At 40.7% G+C, this 24,050-nt stretch overlaps 1 long non-coding RNA gene across 2 annotated transcripts in view; it reads right to left on the minus strand.

Moving 5' to 3' along the window:
- Positions 1-24,050, minus strand: part of LOC123593355 — a 102,966-nt gene that overhangs the window by 71,843 nt on the left and 7,073 nt on the right. For both annotated transcript variants that reach the window (XR_006710279.1, XR_006710278.1), the window contains exon 2: positions 13,334-13,447. This is a non-coding gene — a long non-coding RNA (uncharacterized LOC123593355). The remainder of the gene's footprint in view (positions 1-13,333; positions 13,448-24,050) is intronic.

A 24,050-nucleotide genomic window follows, 5' to 3' on the forward strand; every position in this document is an offset into this window, starting at 1 on the left:
AAAAGAAATACTTGCTCACAGAAAAATTAATTAAACTCAGCAAACAGAACTAGTCCTCATAGAAACAGAGTTAATACAAAGAACAGAAGAAGAATATACTTGATAACCTGAGAGAAATTTGATAGGATATTTTATTAAGGGGGGAAAAGGCTGCTGTGAAAAACAAGCATTCAGGAATTTGGGAAATTAAAAACATAATTCCAGAAACACAAAACTAAGCTCAATGGAAGGCTAAATAGTAGGATGGACCCTACTGAAGACAGAATTAGTGGGGTGCCTGGGAGGCTCAGTCAGTTGAGCATCCGACTTCAGCTCAGGTCATGATCTCCCTGTTCATGAGTTCGAGCCCCACGTCGGGCTCTGTGTGGACAGCTCAGAGCCTGGGGTCTGCTTCAGATTGTGTGTCCCTCTCTCTCTCTGCTCCTCCCTCGCTCATGCTCTGTCTCTCAAGAATAAATAGAACATTTAAAAAAATTTTTTTAAAAAGACAGAATTAGTGAGCTGGAATATTAATCACCTTATTCTTGCAGAGAATATATAAAAGAGAAAAAAGAAGAAAAGATAAGAGACATGGGGGCTCTAAGGTCTCAGATTCAGGACAATGGAATGAAGAAAATCGAAAAACGGAAATATCTCCCTGTGTTAAAAAAACAAAACAAAACATTGAGCATCCATTTGTTTAGAATCTGCCTTAACAAATGGTGATCAAGAAAAACAATTATTAAAATACCTACCATAGTCCTAGTAAAATTTCAAGTGTTAGATGAAAATACTAAATTATCCACACACTAAAAAATTACTATAGGTCAAGAATCAGATTGACTTCAAAATTCTCATTTGAAATGCAGAACACCAGAGGGTGAAGCAATAATGTCTTTCCATTTCTGCAGGAAATTTTGCCCTAGAGTTCCGTATCACTCAAAACCAGTATTTAAGGCTGAGGGCAGAAGAAATATTTTCTATAAAACTTATCACCCATGGGGCACCTGGGTGGCTCAGTCGGTTAAGCGGCCGACTTCAGCTCAGGTCATGATCTCGCGGTCCATGAGTTCGAGCCCCGCGTCGGGCTCTGTGCTGACAGCTCAGAGCCTGGAGCCTGCTTCAGATTCTGTGTCTCCCTCTCTCTGACCCTCCCCAGTTCATGCTCTGTCTCTCCCTGTCTGAAAAATAAAAAAAAACGTTAAAAAAATTTTTTTAAAAAAACTTATCACCCATAAAGTCCTTTATTCAGAATTGAGCAAGAATGTATTCCAGAAAGAATAAGGTATAACCCAAGGAAGAGGAATATATCAAATAAAAAAAGCAATAGTGAATAAAAATGATACTAAAAAATTGTTGATACTAAGTTTGAGTGGCCTAATACCAATGTTTTGACATCAATGAGAATAGAAACATAATGTAACAATAGAAGTATGATAATAACATTTGATAGAATTTGATAATTTGATAACACTTGATCTAAAATAAATTGGTAGATTATTTCAGAAAAACATGGAACTTCTCAGAAGCAGTGTGGGGAGATTTTGAGTGCTGAGGGTAGAGTCCCAATGGGAGGAGGAGGGAGAGGTCATGGGTCCTGTAGAGTTTTGCTGCTGAATGTAAGCTAACAGTTTTATTAGAAATGGATTGTTTAGAACCTTTATATGAAAAATCCTGAAGTCTGGAACGCATTTATCCAATACACTTGCAGATAAGAGACTGTGGACCTCGTAGCCATTTAGCAGAAGGTGTGGCACAGAGCTTTTGCTCTCACAGCGAGTAAGCGCTATATTCTGGACAATATTGCAATGTGCTGACGCAGTAGAGTACTTAAACTAAACAAGAAGAAGCTATGCAAAAGAAAAAGGAAAGATGTATTGTTTGAAAGACCACTAGATTGGTCTTTCTCAAAATGCAGTCTGGGGACCACCTGCATCAGATGCTCTGAAATGCCTATCACAGATTCGGGGGCCATATGGCAAATGTTCTAAGTAAGTTTCTGTGGGTGAGGCCTGGAACCTGATATTCATCTCCCTTAGAACTCCAAAAGTTCTTTAGCTATATCTCCTCTAGCATTTTGCCTCTCTGCTTTGTGCTTTGTGTATGCACTTATCTCCTCCCCATTATAAGATTCGAAGGTTATGAAGGCAGAGACTGTCCTTGAAAACCCTGCAGTACACAGCACACTGCCTTTCATAGAGATATGCACTGACATATTCAATTGTGTTTATGCTTCTCCACAATATTATTATCTGTTAGAGTGTAAGATGAGTTGATTTGCTCAAACAGAACCCTGTGCAAAAAGTTGTTTTAATAAATGTTTGAGAACAAAACTGTTTTGTGCCCTTTTTGTTAAAAAAGAGAGAGAAAGAGACAGATTATGGAAAATACTCCCTCACCATGATCCTTCTCCATTAGAAGGATTTTAATATGTATGCATACATAAACCTAATGCATCATTACAACAAAAATAAATAGCATCACATCTATAAAAGTAGGTGCAAAATATATACAGAAGACTTATCTGTATAAGCAGGAAAGTGTTCTCTACAAGAAATCTCCTACCCTGGCCTTGCTATCATCCTCCTCTCTTACAGCTAATGCCAACAGCTGAAAGGATACAGCTGGAGCTTCCTCTAAGGTCCCTAACCCAAGAAAAGATGAAGGGAATAGAGAGGTAAATAACTACCTACACAGCATTTCATACTAATCCACCCCTGCACCCTTTCTTTTGTCTCTAAGATATTTCATCAAGGTGTTAAATATGAAAAGGGCTAACCTTGTATCATACCAGGACAAATAGTAGAGAATTACATAAGACACACAAAAGCATACGATAAAAATACAATTTTCTTCATTATATTGGGAGATGTTAACATGCACATAAACAAATACATTTCATTATTTGTTTTGAATGTTAACTTTCACTAGTATTTAATGTAAGATTCCTTTACTGTTATGTCTGATAAAACAAAGGCTCTGAGGTGCCAATCTGGCTTGTGTCCTTCTGAGAAAAGAGTTCAGGAACAGTGTTACAGCACATTCTCCCATAAAAATAGCCCTGAGAATGTTTACGATTAGGCCTCCTGGAATAGATAATTTCCATTTCTACTCTTGACATTTATTTCTAAAATATCAGTGGCGAGGAGGTGGGGGGGCAGGCAGTGCTGGTACATAAACCATCTCTGGGCTTATGCTATTGATTTTGGAACTTTGAATATGAGATGGTTTGGAAAGTCCCATCTCCACCTGTGATCTGAAGACATACAGAATAAGCTAATAAGTATCATGCGTGAATTTCCAATACTGTGAAAAGGAGAGGCCACATCAACGGGATAGAGCACAGAGAGGAAAACAGTCTCGTGGGAGTGATTCTGAGACTCATTAATGTACCTTATCATTGATTTGGCAATAGAACCAGCAGGAGTCATCCTAGCCTCCCATTGGGAAGCAAATAATTATTCACTGGGAAAGGTAATTCAAATGTAGCTCTTATAGAAAGCAAATTAGCATATGTAAATCATACTATCCAATAAAAAAAAAATACCCTGGGAACAAAGGAAATAAAGTGTAAAATAAAAGAATGTAAGCTACAGCAAGGTACATTTCTCTATTTCCCTAGTTTTAACCTCCTGATTCCTAAATTACCTCTGAACTAAAGAACAGAAGTGACAAGAATCACAAGTCAAAATAATACAAAATGAAGCCCTGTTCATGTTTGCAAATACATAAAATACATCGTATTAAAGAATTCCAATAACATTGAAATACAGTTGTCAAAATACAAAATAATATGTTTTGGTAATTAATGTGCTGCTTTATTAATAAATAACAATATCCGGCAGCTGGTCTGCTAACTACCATAATTTTATAGTAAATTGTATTACATGATGTCTGCAACAACTGCAATGGGATGTGCATGGATGGTTCACCATCCCATCAAAACCACAATGAGATATCACTTTTTAGAATGGCTATTATCAAAAAAGACAACAAATAAAAAGTGTTGGCAAGAATGTGGAGAAAAGGGAACCCTCATTTACTGTTGGTAGGAATGCAAAATGGTGCAGATGCTATGGAAAACAGTACAGAGGTTCCTCAAAAAATTAAAAATAGAACTACCATAAAATCTAGCAATGACACTTCTGGATATCTATCCAAAGGAAAAAAACACTAATTTGAAAAAGATATATGCAGCCCCATATTAATTGCAGCATTATTTACAATAGCCAAGATAGGGAAACATTCTAAGTGTCCATTGATAGATGAATGGAAAAAGAAGATATGGTATGTATATATATATAATGGAATACTTTATGTCAGCCATAAACAGAATAAGATCTTGCCATTTGCAACAACATGGATGGGCCTAGAGGGTATTATGCTAAGTGAAATAATTCAGGCAGAGAAAGACATATACCATATGATTTCACTTATATGTGTAATCTAAAAAAAAAAAAAAACAAGACAAACAAATAAGTAAAACAAAACAGAAAGACACTCATATATAGAGAAAAGTCTGGTGGTTGCCAGAGGGGAGGAGGGGAGGAAGATGGGTGAAATAGGGAAAGGGGATTAAAAAGTACAAACTTCCAATTATAAGGGCGCCTGGGTCACTTAGTCAGTTAAGCATACAACTCTTGATTTCAGGTCAGGTCACGATCTCACAGTTTGTGAGTTCAAGCCCTGTGTCGGGCTCCTTGCTGATAGCACAGCACACAGCCTGCTTGGGATTCTCTCACTTTCTGCCCCTCCTCCACTTGCTCTCTCTCTCTCTTAAAATAAATAAATATTTTTTTTAAACTTCCAGTTATAAAATAAATAAGGGGCTCCTGGCTGGCTCAGTTGGAAGAGCATGTGACTCTTGAACTCGGGGCTGTGGGTTTGAGCTCCACGTTGGGTGTAGAGACTAGTAAAAATAAACAAACATTTTAAAAATTAAAAAAAATTAAAAAATATTTAAAATAAAATAAATAAGACACAGGGGTACAATGTACAGCACAGAAAATATAGTTAATAATATTGTAACAACTTTGAATAGAGAGGATAGTCAGTTTACCACGGTGATTTCATCACAGTCTACATAAATCTTGAATTTATGTGTTGTACACTTGAATCTAATACAATATTGTATGTCAACTACACTTCAATAATTTAAAAAAATCTTCATCCTGAGCCCCCTGACCCATTTCTTCCACCATCAGTATAAGAACTAGCATGTTTGTTTTGATGCGTGAGAAGCATTAAGAAGGCCCATTGGGGCGCCTGGGTGGCGCAGTCGGTTAAGCGTCCGACTTCAGCCAGGTCACGATCTCGCGGTCCGGGAGTTCGAGCCCCGCGTCAGGCTCTGGGCTGATGGCTCAGAGCCTGGAGCCTGTTTCCGATTCTGTGTCTCCCTCTCTCTCTGCCCCTCCCCTGTTCATGCTCTGTCTCTCTCTGTCCCAAAAATAAAATAAACGTTGAAAAAAAAAATTTTTTTTTTAAAAAAGAAGGCCCCTGATCTTTCCAGTGTTTCCCTCCAGGGTGTCTAAGGATGGGGACAAGTCCTTGTGATTATGGAGCTCTCGAGGGTTACAATCTTGAGACCTCTCATGAAATAAACCTCAAGACTCTTTCAATCCTTTTCCCATTGTTCAGGGCCAACCTAAAGGTTGCCACTGAATTTAAACACCCTTGCAACTTGGATTAGAGAACACTAGGGGACGGGTGTTTGGACTTACACAGCGGTTTCACTTGCAATAACTCTTAACACCCAGAAAGCAAACTGGAGTCTCCTATGCCAGCCTTGGGAAAGCGTGGGACTAGGGGAGCGGTGAGGCTCTCCTTGTAAGGATACCCCTATCTGACATATTTGCTTGTTGGAGATAGGATTGCAAGTCACTGGGGCGTGCCTATACCACTTCCAGGGACTTGGGTCTGTCTTGTGCCTGGAGTCTTAACTGTATTATTACATCTTCCTCTTGGAGCGTTGCAGTCATTGTCTGCTTTTCTTCTTCAGCCCTGATTACCTCCCACTAATCACAGGAATTCAGGCCACTCCAGGGGTTTCTGGTGAAATCTAATAATTCCAGCATATAATTTTCTCCCATTCAGATCTAATCTTATTTCTTCAAGCTGGGCTCCCTTATTCTTCATCATGAATGGCCAGTTGTAGACATCCCTCCAGCATGAGCTAGTAATTAGATTTCTCCCTTTTGTGTGGATGCACAGTTGTGATAATAACTGATTCCCAGTGGGTTCTACGACCCATTCTGCAAGGCCAACCAACCGAGAATATAGAAAGAATCTGGAGAGCAAATCCATGACAAATGCCTGGAGCCGTGGCTCTCAAACTCGGCTGCATGTTCCAATCACTGAAGAAGCCTTTGAAAAACGCGGAGTACAGAACACACCCCATACCAAGTAAATCAGAATATTTGGAGTAGGACCCAGACATCATTACATTATTATCACAGCTATGAAAAAAAAATGTAGACAATTCAATAAAATTATTACCTTGCTACCTCTTTGGGCGGGAAGACCATGCATTACTATTTTGCATTTTCTAATTTTCTTTGCAATTTTAGCTTTTTGTTTCACTATGTATGGCTTTTGTGATAGATAAATGTGGATAGGTAATCCACTTTTGCTTTAATAAAACCAACATTTAAATAGTAATGGAAAGGCCTTTTAGCTTATGGAAAGACAAAAAAGAAAAATCCCCTTGCTCTGAGAAGCACTGGGAAAGATGACGAGTAGAAACAGCAGGAGAAACGAAAACAAGCTTGTGTTCCTCTCACTTCTGGGGAAGACTTGAGCTTTCCAGTAAAGTACATGACATGATAACTCTCCAGTTCTCACTCTGGAGTTCATGAAGTTGATGAGCTTTGGTCAATCCTGCAACCTCCTGAATTGTGTGAGAAGTACTGAGTTTCCATGAATATTTTTCTGGTAAAAGACTTGACTGAATTAAGCATAATCTCAAGGAGATTCATGACCCGACTGCCTCAGATCCTCACTGTTTGAAAGTGTGAGTATCACCTGCATGGGAAACAGTAGGGATTTTTGTTAAGATGCAGGTTCCAAGTTCCACTCCCGGCCCAATGATTGAGAAATTTTCAAATAAAAAACAGGTACTCTTTTATTATAAGTGAGACCCAATTATTCCATGGGTCATACTAAAATAAAATAAAATAAAATAAAATAAAATAAAATAATTCCATCAGTGTTACCTACAACCAGATGGATGAATCTGAAAAGCATTGGGCTACATGAAAGAAGCCAGACACAAAAAGCTACATATTGTATGATTCCACTTACACTGTGTTGTTTCTAGAGGTAAGCTTACAAAGACTGAAATCTGATCAGTGGTTGTCAGGGGTGTAGGGTAAGTGAGGGACTGACTAAAAGGGAGCACAGTGGAACTTTGGGGGGTGATGAAACTATTCTGTACCTTGAGTGTGGTAGTAGTTACATGATGTATATGTGTAAAAATTTATAGAACTGTATACCTAAAATGGGTGAATTTTATTATATGTAAATTACACTTCAATAAACCTGACTTTTAAAAAAATTCATTGTTCATCTGAATTTCACATATAACTGGTCTTCCTGTATTTTTATTTTCTAGATCTGGCAACCCTATCTTGTATTGTGAAATTGACTCCTTTTCTTAAAATGAACCTTCAGTGATTCTTAGGCACACCATCCACAGATGTTTCATAACCGATGCTAGAGCTCTTTTGTAAACTTAATACTATACCTACTACCAGTCATTGGACAAGTGAGATTATATCACTTGTTTACTAGGGCCTGGGACAGCTCTGATCCCTGCCTACAGTGGATTTTTACAGTTACTGGAAACAACCATGTGCTTTGTACCATAGGCTGCCCAGTTTTGCAAGGTACAGTGGGTAGCAGGAAGAAATTTTGTTTTGATCATTCCAGCCTGGCAATTTCTGACAGCCCCAGTGCCTCTTTGTGGGCTGAAACCAGGAAACCTGGTTGAAAAATTGCTAATGAAGAAGGAATAAGACCGTGTTTTCCTTTCTGTTTCAGAAAGGGATCTGACTGCAGACTCATTAACCACCGTTTTGTTAAGGGAACATTGCCACCTAGCAACAGAATCAAGACTCCAGACAAAGAACTGACTCTGGCTACACATTTTCAAGGGCACAGATTTGCAAGTTCAGGTTTTGATTACTTTCCACTTATCATTCAGGGTCTGTAAGCCTTCCATGGAATGCAGAGACAAAAAGTCATTTACCAGTAAAGCCCAAGTTTGTGAAAAGTAGAAAGGATCTCTAAAAAAGGAGAGTAATATAAATAAGAATGGATTATTCCCTTTAGTATGCACTGGTAAGTATGAGAATAAAACAAACAAAACTAAATAGACTTTGTTGAAAGAAACTTTTCTGCCAGGAGCTATGTGAATGAAATTCATATTTATTTTGCAATTCATAAAATGTCCAAGTCCCTGGCATATACAAAAGGATGAATAAAAATTACCAGACTAGAATCTCACATATAAAAACAGCATGGCTTGGAAGCATTAAGCTTTGGCTCCCACTGGAGATTCCAGGACCAATTAAGTGCTCCCCCAAAACCTAGCTAATCCTATAGCTTTCAAACTCAAAATTCACAGCAAAATTCACAAAGTCTCATGTCACGTGTGTTTCAAATAGAGAGGATAAATCTTTCCATCAGAAAACAGAGATTGACTAAAAAGGAGCACAGAGTGTTAGAATTTCCCAAGCATTTGATGTAGGCCTTCCCCCCACCCCACCCCCACCTCTTTTTTATAAGGGGACTGAAGCTAGTGAAAAAAAGAAAACTCTTTTCAACTTGCCAATTTAATAGTTACTCTTGGCTTAGTGCCACCAATCTTAATAAATATATCCTTGTGAGTTGTAGCAACAAAAACTATATTGCTGTAATAAATATTTACTGTCCCTTATTTGATCCTAAAGAATTGTGATTTCAAAGTAGTATAGTCTTACAGTTGGTTACTAACTATGGATATGTCCTACAAATTTGTACAACATCCAACAACAAGATTATTTTGCATAGAAAAAAACTTTAAACATTTCATCTTTCAATCAAAATAATCACTTTTTCTTATTGAATACTTACAATGGGCCAGATATTGAGCTACAAGCTTATATAAAAGAGGTGGATATCATTATGCCCATTTTACAGATGAGGACACTAAAGCTTGAAGAGTTTAAAGTAATTTGGCTCAAATCACACAACCAGTTAGGTGTCAGAGCTACGCTTCCATGCCACTGATTATAACTCCAGAGAGTGGGACAGATGCCTCACTAGCAAAGTCAGTAATGAAAACTTTAAACACGTGGCTACATTTTATTTAAGCCAGGCTGAAACAGATAATGTCTATCTACCTAGTCAACCTGCTTCACCTGTGTCCTGAGAGAAGGTTCTTGAACCCAAAATAAACCCACAGCCAGATCCCAAGACCACATTCTCATTACAGAGTTTCATCTTAGCACAGAAGACTCAGATGCTTCGGGTAGGGCTGTGGACATTGGATGATGTTCCAGTAATCCACCTAAAATTTAATGGGTTAACAACAACAACAACAAAAACTTAACATATTAAAAGACCAACGACATCTATTTTGCTCATGAATCTGCAGTTTGGACAGGGATCAGCACAGACAGTTCATCTCAGTAAGAGCTAGCACAGCTCAAAGCCTGGAATTAGAGTCATCTGAAGGCCTTTTCAGTTTACATGACTGGTGATTCTATAATTGGAATCTTAGCCAGGGCTGTTGGCCAGAACACCCAAATGTGGCCTCTTCTTGTGTCTGGGGCTTCCCTCACAAAATGGTAGTTGGGTTACAAAGGTGAGTACCCTTAGAGAGAAAAATCCAGACAGAGGTTGGATTGCCTCTCATAACTTCAACTTGGAAATGACTTAACCTCACTCTTGTGGGTTGAACTGTGTCCCCTCAAAAGACATGTTTAAGTTCTAACCCCCCAGTACCTATGAATTTGTACCATTTTCTTTAAAAATTGGGTCTTACTCAAATTAAGATGGGGCCATATTGGATAAGCCCTCATCCAATGACTGGTGTAGAAAAAGAAGAAAATTTGGATATGGACACACACAAGGAAGAATGCCATGTGACAATGGAAGCAGAGATTGGAATGATGCATCCGCAAACCGAGAATGCCAAGGTTTTCTGGCAATTACCAGAAGCTAGGAAAGGGACTTGGAACAGACTTTCCCTCAGAGATCTCCAAAAGGAATGAATCTTGATGATGTCTTGATTTCAGAATTCTATGCTTGAGAACTGTAAGAGGATACATTTCTGTTGTTTAATTCACCCAGATACTTTGCTGTGGCAGCCCTAAGAAAGGGATTCACTGGTGTCTGCTGCATTCTACTCACTGAGACAGCTAGGAAGGCCCACCCAGCTTTAAGGGAAAGGTGAAGAGACTCCAACTTTCGGTAGAGGCTAGCGTATGTGTATATGTTATGTATATATATGTATGTTATATTATATACATATGTACATATATTTGTGTATGTATGTATATATGCATGTGTGTATGTGTACACACACACACACACTCACACACACCTGAATATAAATATATGTATATTCTTAAAGGCAACAAGAGCAGAAAACATTTTCCATTTTCATTTATTCCCACAAAATTTATTTATTATTATTGTTTTTTAATATAATTTATTGTCAAGTTAGCTAAATACAGTGTATACAGTGTGCTCTTGGCTTTGGGAGTAGATTCTCATGATTCATCACTTACTTACAACCCCCAGTGCTCATCCCAACAAGTGCCCTCCTCAATGCCCATCACCTGCTTTCCCCTCTCCCCTGCCTTACCCCCATCAACCCTCAGTTTGTTCTCTGTATTTAAGAGTCTCTTATCATTTGCCTTCCCTCTCTGTTTGAAATTATTTTCCCCCCACCTTTCCAACTAATTCTCAAATTCCACATACGAGCAAAACATATGATATCTGTCTTTCTCTGACTTATTTCATTTAGCATATTACCCTCCAGTTCTACCCACATTGCTGCAAATGACATGATTTCATCCTTTCTCAGTGCTAAGTGGTATTCCATTGTATATATAAACCACATCTTTTTTATCCATTCATCAGTTGATGGACATTTGGGCTCTTTCCATAATTTGGCTATTGTTGATAAAGAGAGCTGTGAATGGACTTCACTATATGGTTTGAAATAAAACGAGCGACAATCTAGGGCATTCATCCACATGCCCATGCTAATTTAAAGATCTTTGTGGTCCAAGAAGCTGGGCTCTTAGAATGTTGTGTGCTCTTCACTCCGAAGGGGCAGCCAATTCATGCATTTTGGCTGCCCTGACATAAGATGCAGGGTGTGAGATATGGTGATATATAACGCCAGGGAGCCCATTCCCTTTGTGTCTAATGTCAGTGACAACTGCTAAGGAACAACTCTTTGTGCTCTCAGTCCAACTCTGAACTGAAAACTGCTAAGGAACTCTTTGTGCTCTCAGTCCAACTCTGAACAAACTGAATGATGGCCTTTAGGTTATACCAGCTATGAGCCCTGGAAGAGGGCACAAAGAAGTTGAAAATGTTTCCTAGTGCGAGTGTCCTCATCTCCCTATCGATGAGCTTTAATACTTTTATGTTTTTCCACACAGGCAAGAGTTGGGGAAGGGGAGGGAGGGAAACAGAATTGCCGAAGCAGAGCAAGACTGAGACATTTCCCCACAAACATTTCCCACTGTCCATTTGGGACTCTCTGATACTAGCCTTCTGGTATAGAAATCCTGTCTGATTGTTTTTATCAGAGATAAAAAGCATGTACAGAGATACTCAAAGAAACAGGATCCAGGAATTACTTTCTATGTAACAAAAGGCCAGTCTCTGAGAACTTTAAAACTATGAACTCTCCTTTGATGAGAAGTTCTTGAGTCCCAAATACATAAAAGAGATCACTGGCATGGGAGACTCATGTCCTGAGTCTTTTAGTTCTGCCTTTTCCACCTAAAGGGTCGCTGAAAATCTTAGAACTTCAAGTTGGAAAACTCAAACACAATGAAAGGTATGCAGTACTGTTCAAAAAATTATTAAAATAATGAATTAATTTCTCAGATTCTAAGCTGTACATGCTAAGACTGCCCCACTTGATAGGAGTTAAAGGTTGGCAGGTGGAGGGCAGGTGGAGAGCCTGGAGGAGCCAGGTGAGCCCTACCGCCCCTAAATTTTCAACCCTTCTGGGAGTAAAAGACCATACTGGTACAAAGGGTGGCTCTGGCGGCTTCTTTCATCACATATTCATGAAGAACCCCCATACCTCCTTTGCCTTTTTCTTTGTGGTCTTGCCCTCTTTGGAGTCTTTGAGAGCAGTTGCTCCACTCAGTCCTTGAAGAAGGCTGTGTCCCATATGACATAGATGAGGAAACAGTGCCTTCAGACACTCTGACTTAAGGCCGAATAGGGATCCAGGGTGATCCCAGCCCCACTGAACCCTGAGCACAAGAGACAAGGCCCACATCAGCAAAGGGGCCCTGGAGAACACCTATTTTGGCAACTTCAAGTTCATAAAGACTCACAAGGTGGAAACCAACCCTGATGAGCTAACAGTTCACATCAAGGACAAGATCTGGTGAACTGTCATCCTACATGGCTGGAAAAAAAAATCACGTTCCCAAGAAAGGGCAATGCCTGCCATGACAACATCCATTCTAGAAGACATTTTCTTGTGCTCACATATCAAGCCATTCACATCCCTGCTGGGATGGCACCCAAGTGCTGCACACTCACCTGATCAGGCACAAAGTCCTGTGGCCTGGATCAGGCTGGGGGTGGGTGGAGAAGAGGGCAGGAGAAGGCAGATGAGAGCCAGGGATAAGTAGGAAGGAGGAATTCCAATTCCATCCCACCCTCTTCTTCATACTTTCACCTTTTCATTCTTTAGGACTCAAACATCCATCAAGCTTACCCTCACCCTCTGTCTCATTTTCCCCCAAGTTCCTTCATGGGTGGCTGTACCATGAACACTCCCATCACAAATGAACAGGCGATGCCTTTGTCCTGCATGAAGTCACCAAACCAGGCATGACGGAGAGATTGTGTGAGGAAGTCCTCGTCTTTGAGAAGATACCCAGACAGCAGGGGACCTAGGTTGAGTTCAGATGGGTTTCCAGACAGCTCAACACTCTAGACACAACAGAACCTCCTTCTAGGCCTTGCCCCAGCTTTCCCAGCCACAGTCAGAGCAACATTCACACTACAACACACACCCTCACCCAAGGCCCACTCTGTTCACTGGACAGTGGCTACATTTGCTAGAACACAGAAACAGGGACAAGTTTTCAACAAAATGTCCTTGTACCTGAGCCCCTTCAGTGCTGTTCTTGCATGGTTACCAAGGATGGGCAGTCAGGTGAGCTGGACCCGGCCGGGAGGCAGTATTCATCATGTTCATGGCTTTGAATCCGGTTTTTGTCTGGAACAGGAAAGTGACCTGAGTGTTACTTGTAGACACAAATATTTCTTGCCCAACCCTGGAATGTCCCCTTCCTCTCCCTGCTCTGCCAAGACTTTCCTCTGCCCTCATCCTCCGGCATCCTCCTGTTGAGGAAGGCAAGAGAGGAGACAGAAGGCTACCCCTCATCTCACCTGGGCTACAGTTCCCAACTACAGACGACTGAGGTAACCACACATATTTCACCTACCTGTGTCATCACTAGATGCTGGGGACTCACAAGCAGGTCACTGACGAACCCCTTTCCAGGGGGCCAGGGGTTGGGCAGGAGGTAAACGAGGCTCAGAGATGTCTCATTGACAGCCCTGCACCTACAGGGGCTGTGAGGCCTACAGCTTCCTTCAGATATTACACTGCGGAAATCTAGCACCATATTGTTCCTTTGCTTTGATTTCCTCAATCCTCTTGCTAGTTTTAACAGATCATCCACAATTAGGACACCCAAACCTTTCCTTTCCACGTAAGTTGAAACCTCTTTTGTGTGCCTGTCTTCTCCCACAAAATCAGCCATCCTCCAAAGAACTCACCCTTCCAGACACACCTACTCTCCTCTCTCTTCAGTGTAAAATGATTCTTAGCAAATTCCCCCACACATGCCAATATCTCTGGCTTTGGCATTTATGGCCTCATTGTGGCCCCCAAAAATCCAAAGGCTCCAGGACCCCATATATCACATGTTCTTCACAGGTTAAACACAGCTAAGCTTTAGAAAGAAAATTTTCACATGAGAATAAAGGACTATAGGAATGGTCCATCACCTGTATTTCTCAAATATGTCAATATCCTGAAACACAGAGAAAGGCTGGGGATTTTTAAACCTGGAGAAACCACAGAGACATTATATTTAAATACCTGTGTAATCTTTGCTGGATCCAGAACCTGAGGAAAAACAATGCTATAAAGGACATTACTAGAATGAATTGAAAGAAATGACATTAGTAGAAAGAATTGAAATATACATAGTAGATTAAATAAAATTTGTATTAATGTGATTTCCTAAAGTTGATAAGCTGATAAGTCAGCCACTCGACCGACTGAACCACCGAGGAGCCCCAAGCGTCCAATTCTTGATTTCTGCTCAGGTCACGATCTTGGGGTCATGGGATTGAGCCCCAAATTGGGCTCAGCACTGAGCGTGAAGCCCGAATCAGATTCTCTTTCTCTCTCTCTCTCTCTCTCTCTCTCTGCCCCCTCCCCGTCTTGGGGAGGAAAAAAAAATTAAACAGAAAGGAAGGAAGGAAAGAAGGAAGGAGGGAAGGAAGGGAGGGAGGGAGAAGTCTATCTTGGAAACACATTCTGAAAGACTCAGGGAAAGGGACCATGACATATGCAACTTATTGTCAAATATTCAGGAAAGAGATTAATATAGGGACACAGTAATGGGATAACATTTTTTAAAATACAGAAATTCATGCAACTTTTTTGTTTATTTTATTTCTTTTATTTTTTTTTTATTTTTATTTTTTTTAAATTTTTTTTTCAATGTTTATTTATTTTTGGGACAGAGAGAGACAGAGCATGAACGGGGGAGGGGCAGAGAGAGAGGGAGACACAGAATCGGAAACAGGCTCCAGGCTCTGAGCCATCAGCCCAGAGCCCGACGCGGGGCTCGAACTCCCGGACCGCGAGATCGTGACCTGGCTGAAGTCGGACGCTTAACCGACTGCGCCACCCAGGCGCCCCTATTTTATTTCTTTTAATGTTTATTTGTTTTTGAGAGAGAGAGAGAGAGAGAGAGAGAGAGAGAGAGAGCAGAGAGAGAGGAAGACACACAATCTGAAGCAGGCTCCAGGCTCTGAGCTGTCAGCACAGAGCCCCACGCAGGGCTCGAACTCACGAACCACGAGATCATGACTGGAGCTGAAGCTGGATGCTTAACCTACTGAGCGACCCAGGTGCCCCTCCAAATAAAATGTTTTAAAATACTGCCCACAAAGCACCAGATGACTCAGGCCTTAGAGATGCCAAATAAGAAATAAGTGGGAATGAAGGAGGCTATAAATAAGGGACTAGTTCCAGATCTGGGTAATTAGATGCACCCTCCCCGCCTTCCTTAACTGAAGGGCTTCTACCCATCACTGAACAGCAAAATTGGTTTCCTTCTACCTCCTCCCCATCCTTGCACCCTGCCTCAAGCAGAGTGGACGGTTGGTAATTTATCACTGGAAAAGTGGAAGTCAACAGGCTTTGAGCTCAGGGATCCAAGTAAAGCAGAGTATGCGGTGAGGTGCAGGGATTACCCGAAAGTGCCTTCAGAATGGGAGTTCCCCTCTTAGCACATACCTCAAGCACCCAATATTGCTTTAAAAACTCCAGCAACCAAGACAGTTACAGAAACCAAGACAGGACATCAGTGGGCCTTACCCATGAAAATTTTAAATTCCAGAGAAAAGCCCTCCAGATACAGGTATCTGAGCGTCCAGTCCCAAAAAGAAGCTTTCTACCCAACTCCTCTGGAGTAAATTACACATTGGTGCACAGAGTCTCCACATACCTAAGGTCTTATTCTAAAGATGGGAAGAAACCCAAAGTTCACTGTACACTTGAGAAAAGCCTAAAACATGGAAGACAAAGACTTGAAAATTGGAAAATTGTTCATAGGTAGGACAGAAGACAATCTTTAAAGAAATGTCCCAAAGAAGTGAACTAAAAGACAGAAAGAGAAAAGATTAGAAGCTAGAGGCTTAGCCCAAAAAGACAAGAATCCAACTGAATAAGTCCTCCAGAAGACAGAAGGGAGAAAAATTATTTTTTTAAAGTCTATTTATTTATTTTGAGAGAGAGAGAGAGAGAGATCACGAGAGCAGGGAGGGGCAGTGAGAGAGAAGAGAGAGAATCCCAAGCAGGCTCCATGCTCAGCACAGAGCCCGATACAGGGCTCAATCCCACAACTGGGAGATCATGACCCCAGCCAATATCAAAAGCAGGATGCTTAACTGACTGAGCCTCCCAGGAACCCCAAGAAAAATTATTTTATAAACATATCATATGGTGTGGTCAGAAACCATATGAGCTTATCAACATAAAAAGGCCACTGAGTACTATGAACAAAAATGAAAGATCCACAATCAGGCAGTTCCACAGAAAATTTCAAAGAACCCAGCTGGAATAAAAAGAGAATTACTTACAGTATCGGAAGAAAAGCCACAGAGGGAAATCAGAATTGCATGGGATTTCTCAGTAGCAGCTATGAAAGCCAGGTCATGAAGAATGCTGTCAAAATCCTAACAGAAAATTCTTTCCAAACCCATATTCTCTACTTTGACAAACGATCATGAGAAAAAGAGAATGAAAACATTTTCGGGGGGGGGGGGGTGGTGCTCAGTCTGTTAAGTGTCCAACTTTGGCTCAGGTCATACTCTCATGGTTGTCTGAGCCCCACGTCAGGCTCTGTGCTGACAGCTCAGAGCCTGGAGCCTGCTTCAGATTCTGTATCTCCCTCTCTGCCCTCCCCCACTTGTGTTCTCTCTGAAAAATAAATAAATATTTAAAAAAAACATTTTCAGACATTTGAGGTCTCCAAAAATTGACCTCCCTTGCCCTTAGTGTTAGGAAACTCCTGGAGGATGTGTCACCACTAAAGTGAGAGAGAAAAACAAGAAAAAGGATAACTTAGCATACAGGAAATGGGGTCCTGGAATATGAGTGCATGGAATGGGAGCCCCTGGGGGGCAACTCTGCAGCAGATTCAGAAAACAAGTAGTCCATATTGAATAAGAGGATGGAGGGCTGTCTTCAGGGGAATAAAGGCAATGATTGCTTGATGGTCTTGAGCACATAGCAAATGGGCATGAAATTTAGGATACAAAGGAAATCTGATCAATTAAAAATAATATGTGTAAATTTAAAATATATTTCCTGCATAAAGAACAAAATATTTTCCTGGAAATTTAACACAATTATAGTATCCTACTGGATACAACAGTTAACAATATTTAACTGGTCACATGTAATCATGTAAAGAATACAATTTACTGAATATTATGTTTGCAATGTACAATGATGTGCCATGCGTCATAATGTATAATAATAATGCAAAAACTGAATACTGATTTAACCATATATTATAAAGTAACTGTATTATGAGGATACGGGAAAACAGGGCTGGTGGTGAAAGCAGTATTCTCAGTTTCCCTTGTAGGAGGACGATGTTGTAAGGTCTAAAACTGATGATTCAATAAAATAATGATTAAAAGCATACTATTTAAAAATATGGAGATTAACACTGCAAGAAATGACTGCAGGAATTTAAAGCCACTACCTTTGCAAAGCAGGACTTGAGATAGATGGAGGTGGGGGAGAAGGGACTTATATTTTGGGTTATAAGATTTCTAGCAAAATCTGACATTTCAAAGTACATGAATTACTCTGATAATTAAAATTCATTTAAGAAACATCCAAGATAAAAACAAGCATTCTTCAGAGGTTTGTGAAACCTGAAGAAGACTTGGATTGTTGTGAAATAAGTAGACAAAAAAAAAAAAATATATACTCTGATTTCCATTTCCATGAATTTAACAAGAAGGTTTCTCCCATCACAAATACCAAAATACCAAATCCTGGGTAAACCGGAGCAAATCTACTTTTATATGTCCTACTCAGCTCAAAAGAAAATAAAGATGGTCTGAAATAAATTTCTTAAGTGCTGAAACAAGAGTGGTGTGCCAACACAGAAGCCCTAGCTGCCCTAAAGTACGCCAAAACCAGAAACCAAGAGATGTGTGGGTTAACTGTCCACAGGACTGAGCAGGGCCTGGGCCTTGGAGAGCCAGGGCTACCTTCATGAGCAGTCAGCCAGAGTCTCACACTCAGAACCCCCTACCTTGGTTTAATATTCTATTGTCATCTTTCTTGAAATTCTTAATTTTATTTCTCAGCTTGTGTTTTCTAAGTAAAGTTTATGGGACAGTGGAACAGGCACGTAAGAGTAGCCCGTGCAATCGCATGCCCACTGTTCTTACTGCCCCATTCATGCACAGCAGTCACAATGCCCCATGCGCACAGCACTCAGGTGGGCCTGCAGTGGTGGCAGCTGAGCAAGAGCCGGTACCCAGTACCTGAACATCCGAGTATGCAGAGGTGCTGATGGCCCCTAGAGGCTGTGCTTTACACGCTCACCAAAGTCCTTCGGACACAGGGAAGGCAATGGGGTTCTAAGAAACATGAACGACCAAGGAACCTATCTATCCTAGCCTTCCTTATTCAATTTCTTCCCTGTATTAGTCAATTGCTTAGTGGCAATGATAACACAGAAGGAAAGGTAGGGCAGCCCATAGTTGTTTCTCCTTTCGGCTCTTTTCATACAACGATGAGCTGAAGATAGGAATCAGGGGAGAAAATGTACATGTCAAAAAGTGAAATTAAAACTGTTGACTTAGTGGGGCCCCTGGGTGGCTCAGTTGGTTAAGCGTCCAACTCTTGATTTTGGCTCAGGTCATGACATCACGGTTCATTGGATTGAGATCGAGCCCCAAGTTGGGCTCTGCACTGATAGCATGGAGCCTGCTTGGGAGTCTCTCTCTCTCTCACATGCTCTCTCTCTCTCTCAAAATAAATAAACTTAAAGCAACTGCTCAGTTAGGTTTGTGCAGCGCTTCCACAGCATAGGTAAGAAAGAACTACATATGCATATATCGTCTATGAAGGCTAAATTGTGTAATTTGGTAATTTTGCATTTAAGTGAAAAGCTCTTACATTTGCACTTAAAACTCACCTTGTACAATATAAAAGTGAATGATAAAACTCATGCTAATCGTGCAAAATTTTAATTTTTCTTCACTTAGAACAACGGTCAAAGCAAATAAAAAATACCCTGACAAGTTGAAAGACAGAGACTTTGAGGAACAAAAAGGAAAAGGTTTTATATTTGAGTACTGTTAACACCACTTTTCTCTTGCTTTTCAAACAAAGGACTCCCCATTCTCACTTTGCCCTGGGCCCTGTAAGTTATGGAGCTGTGCCTCGACATTTTTCCTGATTAACTTAAAGCTATGCTGTGTGAAAAGTTTGAGGTGAGAAGGTCATCTGCCTCATCCTCTAATAGGCACCAATGTTTTTATTGTTTTTAATTAACAAGTGACTTAGACTGGGTCCCCAGAAGCAGACTCTGAGAGGGAAGCTGTTCTCAGACAATCTGGGGGAGCTGGAACTGGAAGGAGGCCAGAAGGAAAGTGCAATTTCAAGGAAAGTCCCCTGAAGTCGATGAAGTCACTTAAGGGTGAATCACAGGGGAGCTGTATAGATTCAAAATGCATGCCTTTGAGTTGCTCAAGCAAGGCTAGACTGTGGGAGTCTGTATACTGCATCTATCAGTTACTTAAAAGCTGGGTGGGGACAGGAACAGGAACCACCAGTCACGTCTGGCTCCCCAGGCCACAAGCAAAGCTGTCTCTGGTAGCCTGAAGTCACCCTAGTAACAAGGAGACACAGGTGCTGACCGCTGCAGGGCCAAGCACCCTAGGTGCCAGAAAGCATAAAACATACATTCTAATAAAACTACCTGAAGCATCAGAAATGTAGCAAACAAAAAGTGCTCCTCCAGAGAAGGGTAACCCTGATATCAATTCGATTTGATGTGTGTTCTTCCAGGTCATTTTCTGTGCTCTCATGGTCGACAAATATTTACAAGTGCCCACTGTGTGTCCACTAGAGGCTGCAGATATGTAAGATGGACTTGGTCTCTGCTCTCACACATCTTTTTTTAATGTTTATTTAGAGAGAGCACACGTGCGCAAGTGGGAAGGGGCAGAGAGAGAGGTGGAGAGAGAATCCCAAGCAGGTTCTGCACTGTCAGCATGGGAGCACAGCTCGGGGCCCGAACTCATGAACCGGTAAAAGCATGACCTGAGCTGAAATCAAGAGTCCTTCGCTTAACCGACTGAGCCACCCGGAGCCCCTGCTCTCACACATCTTACATTTCTGTGGGCATAGTGTTTTCTGACCATTTTACATCTCACCTGTTTCACTTTCAAATATATTTTGGATAGCTTGCTACATCAACATATGCAGATTTGCTACATATTTTATTGGCCACATAACATTCCATAAAGTGGATATGGGGTAATTCATTTAACCACTTGCCTTTTGATTAATCAGTGATTCCTAAAAGAAAATATCTGAGAAGAAAATAAAGTATCTTCTTCAGATCTGTGTGTGAGTATATTCTCTGAGGCTGACCAAGAGAGGATCACTGTTTTAGGATGAAGACATGTAGGGAAAGGTAGAGCAATCTACCTAAAGTTACACCTAAGATTATTCTGTCTGGGTGAGGATGAGCAGAGATCTGGAGTCAGGCCAAACTGAGCACAAAGGCCATAGTAATGTGAGGAAATTGAACAGGTGTTGCAATTAGAAACTATTATGAATCTTTGGACGAAGTTTAAGTCATATACCTTCGGAGGAACTTTAAGGTGTATATTGTATGATTTCCAGTTATTAGTTTGACATGCAATCCTCTGATGCAAAATAATACAGATGAGGAAAATAAAGACCAAGGTTGCATACCCAGAAACCTGGATTTGAACTTTAGTCTGACTCCTCATTCTTTAGCTTTTCCAAACACAGTGCACTTTTGCTAAATTGTCAGCTTTTAAGTGGCAGAGTATAAATTGGTTTGCATTTTACTGCCTGGCCCAGGAGAGGGGGAGAGACCATGATTATGGAAAATGAAAACTGTTTATCAACAGGATGAGTCTGTAGGGGAGAAAGTTAATTCTTTATTTTTCAGTACATTTTAAAATAGAAATGTAACATGCATTTGGGAACAGGTGCACAAATTAGAAATATCAGTGAGTTTTGGGGCGCCTGAGTAGCTCACTCGGTTAAATGTCCGACTCTTCATTTCAGCTCAGGTCACGATCTCACGGTTAGTGAGTTCAAGCCCTGTATCAGGCCCTGCACGAACAGCACTGAACCTGCTTGGGATTCTCTCTCTCTCTTTCTCTCTCTCTCTCTCTCTCCCCCCTTCTCTGCCCCTCCCCTACTCTCTCTCTCTCTCCCAAAAATAAATAAACATAAAAAAAGAAGTATCAATGAGTTTTTATAAAGAACACCTGTGTAACCAGATCTTTGCACTATTACTAGCAACCCAAAGCTCCATCAAGATCCACCACAATCCTGAGCCTATCATCATGGATTTATTTCACCTGATTCAGAACTTTAAAAATGGAATCACATCGGGTGGTAGGCAGCTTCTAAATGAGTTCCATTGACCTCTACTTCCTGGTATTGATATCCTTGTGTAATTCCCTCCCCTTGAGTATGGCCTGGAACTAGTGACTTATAACAATAGAACGCGCCAACCAAAAGTGGTGGGACGGCACTTTCAACGCTAGGTTACAAAGATCCTACCTTGTCCTCCCTCTTACTCCTTCTGATAGAAGACAGCTGCCATGTCATGAGCTGCACTATCAGAGACTCTGCGGCAAGGAGGTCACAGACCTAGCCAGGGAACGACTGAGGCTCTCAGCCTAGTCGCCTGCGAAGAAGGAATCCTGTCCAGGATAAAACAAGCACACCTGGAAGCAGATCCTCCCTCGTTCAGTTTTCAAACAAGATGACAGCCCCAGCTGACACTCTGAATGGCAGCACTGAGGCAGAGGCACCCGCCTAAGCCACACCTGGGTTCCTGAGCCACAGAATCTGAGATAAATAAATGCATGTTTTAAGCTGCTAAATGTTGTGGTAATCTGTGATGGAGCAACAGATAATATGTGGTATGCACGCATTTGCATCAGGCTCCTTTCACTCAGCATTAAATTTGTGATTCAGCTGTGTTTTTGCATGCAGCAAGAGTTAATTCACTTTCGTTGTCTTCTAGTGCATAAAGTTACAATTTATTTATTCTGCTCTTGATAGATACCTGAGCTATTTCTAGTTTGAGGCTATTTAAATAGTGCTTCTTTGAACACTCTTCTGCATGTCTCTTGGGACATACATACACACACATGTCCTGAGTGTATACTAGGAGTGCAATGGCCTGGTCAATGACCTGCAATGGCCAGGTCACCAGCAGCGCACGGGACTTCCAGACGCTCCCCATTTTCATCAGCTCCATTTTCAATGTGACCATTATGGTGCACATATAGTGGCATCTCGTTATGGTTTTAATATCCCTGATTAATTTGTGTTTTAAATTTTTAATTAAATTACTTAATTTTCACTCCCCTCATTAGGATGGGCACTTTGACATGGTGTTTTATTTTGTTTTGTTTTATTTTGGTGATTTTGCATATTCTATTCTGTGAAGTGCTTATTCAAGCTTTGCCTATTTTTGTGTTGGGTTGTCTTTTTCTGGAATCAATTACTTTTTCTGGAACCAAGTTCTTGCCAGAAGTAGATATTGAAAGAATCTTCTCTCATTCTTTGATTTGCCTTTCCACTATTCAGTGATCATTTTGACTTTGGGGTTTGTTTTTTGTTTTTAATATTTATTTTGAGAGAGAGTGTGTATGAGCAGCAGGAGAGGCAGAGAGGGAGAGAGAGAATCCCAAGCAGGCTCCAGGCTGTCAGTGCAGAGCCCAACATGGGGTTCCATCTCACGAACCATGAGATCATGACCTGAGGTGAAACCAAGAGTTGGATGCTTAACCAACTGAGCCACCCAGGTGCCCCTGGAATGGACTTTTGTATATGGAGTGAGAGAAGGATCAATATTTTTTTCCACAAATGACACATAAGCATTTATTGAAAAAAAAAATCCTTTATCCATTATATTGTCATCTTTGTCATAAATGAAGTGACCTTATCTCTCTGGGTAGGAACTAAACCTCTGTTTTCTTCCATTGCTCTATTTCTATTCTTGTATCATACCACATTGTTTTAATTATCATACCTTTAATGAGTCATGTTGTCTGGTAGTTTAAGTACTCCAACTTTGTTCTTCTTTTTCATACCTTACTATGACTGACCTTAAGAATCTCCAAATAGGGGTGCCTGGGTGGCTCAGTCAGTTGAACATCTGAATCTTGATTTTGGCTCAGGTCATGATCACAGAATCATGGAATCGAGCCCCGCATCCATGTTCAGCACCAAGCCTGTTTAAGATTCTCTCTCTCTCCCCCTCTTCTCCTTTCCCCCATTCATCCATTCATTCATTCTCTCTCTCTCTTTCTCAAAATAATTTTAAAATCCTCTGTTCTGAGAGGAACAGCTAAAATTAACAGTTCAGGAAACAACAGATATTGGCGAGGATGCAGAGAAAGCGGAACCCTTTTTGCACTGCTGGTGGGAATGAAAACCGATACAGCTGCTCTAGAAAACAGTATGGACTCTGCTCAAAAAATTACAAATAAAACTACCCTATGAGCCAGCAATTGCACTACTAGGTATTTAACCAAAGGCTATAGAAATGCTGATTTGAAGGGGCACATGCACCCCAATGTTTATAGCAGCATTATCAACAATAGCCAAATTATGGTAAAAGCTCAAATGTCCATCGACTGATGAATGGATAAAGATGGGGTATGTATAAAATGCAATATTACTAAGCAATCAAAAAGAATGAGATTTTGGAGCACCTGGGTGGCTCAGTCAGTTGAGCATCCAACTTCAGCTCAGGTTATGA

The sequence above is a fragment of the Leopardus geoffroyi genome, chromosome D4, assembly GCF_018350155.1.
Source record: "Leopardus geoffroyi isolate Oge1 chromosome D4, O.geoffroyi_Oge1_pat1.0, whole genome shotgun sequence".
Taxonomy (NCBI): domain Eukaryota; kingdom Metazoa; phylum Chordata; class Mammalia; order Carnivora; family Felidae; genus Leopardus; species Leopardus geoffroyi.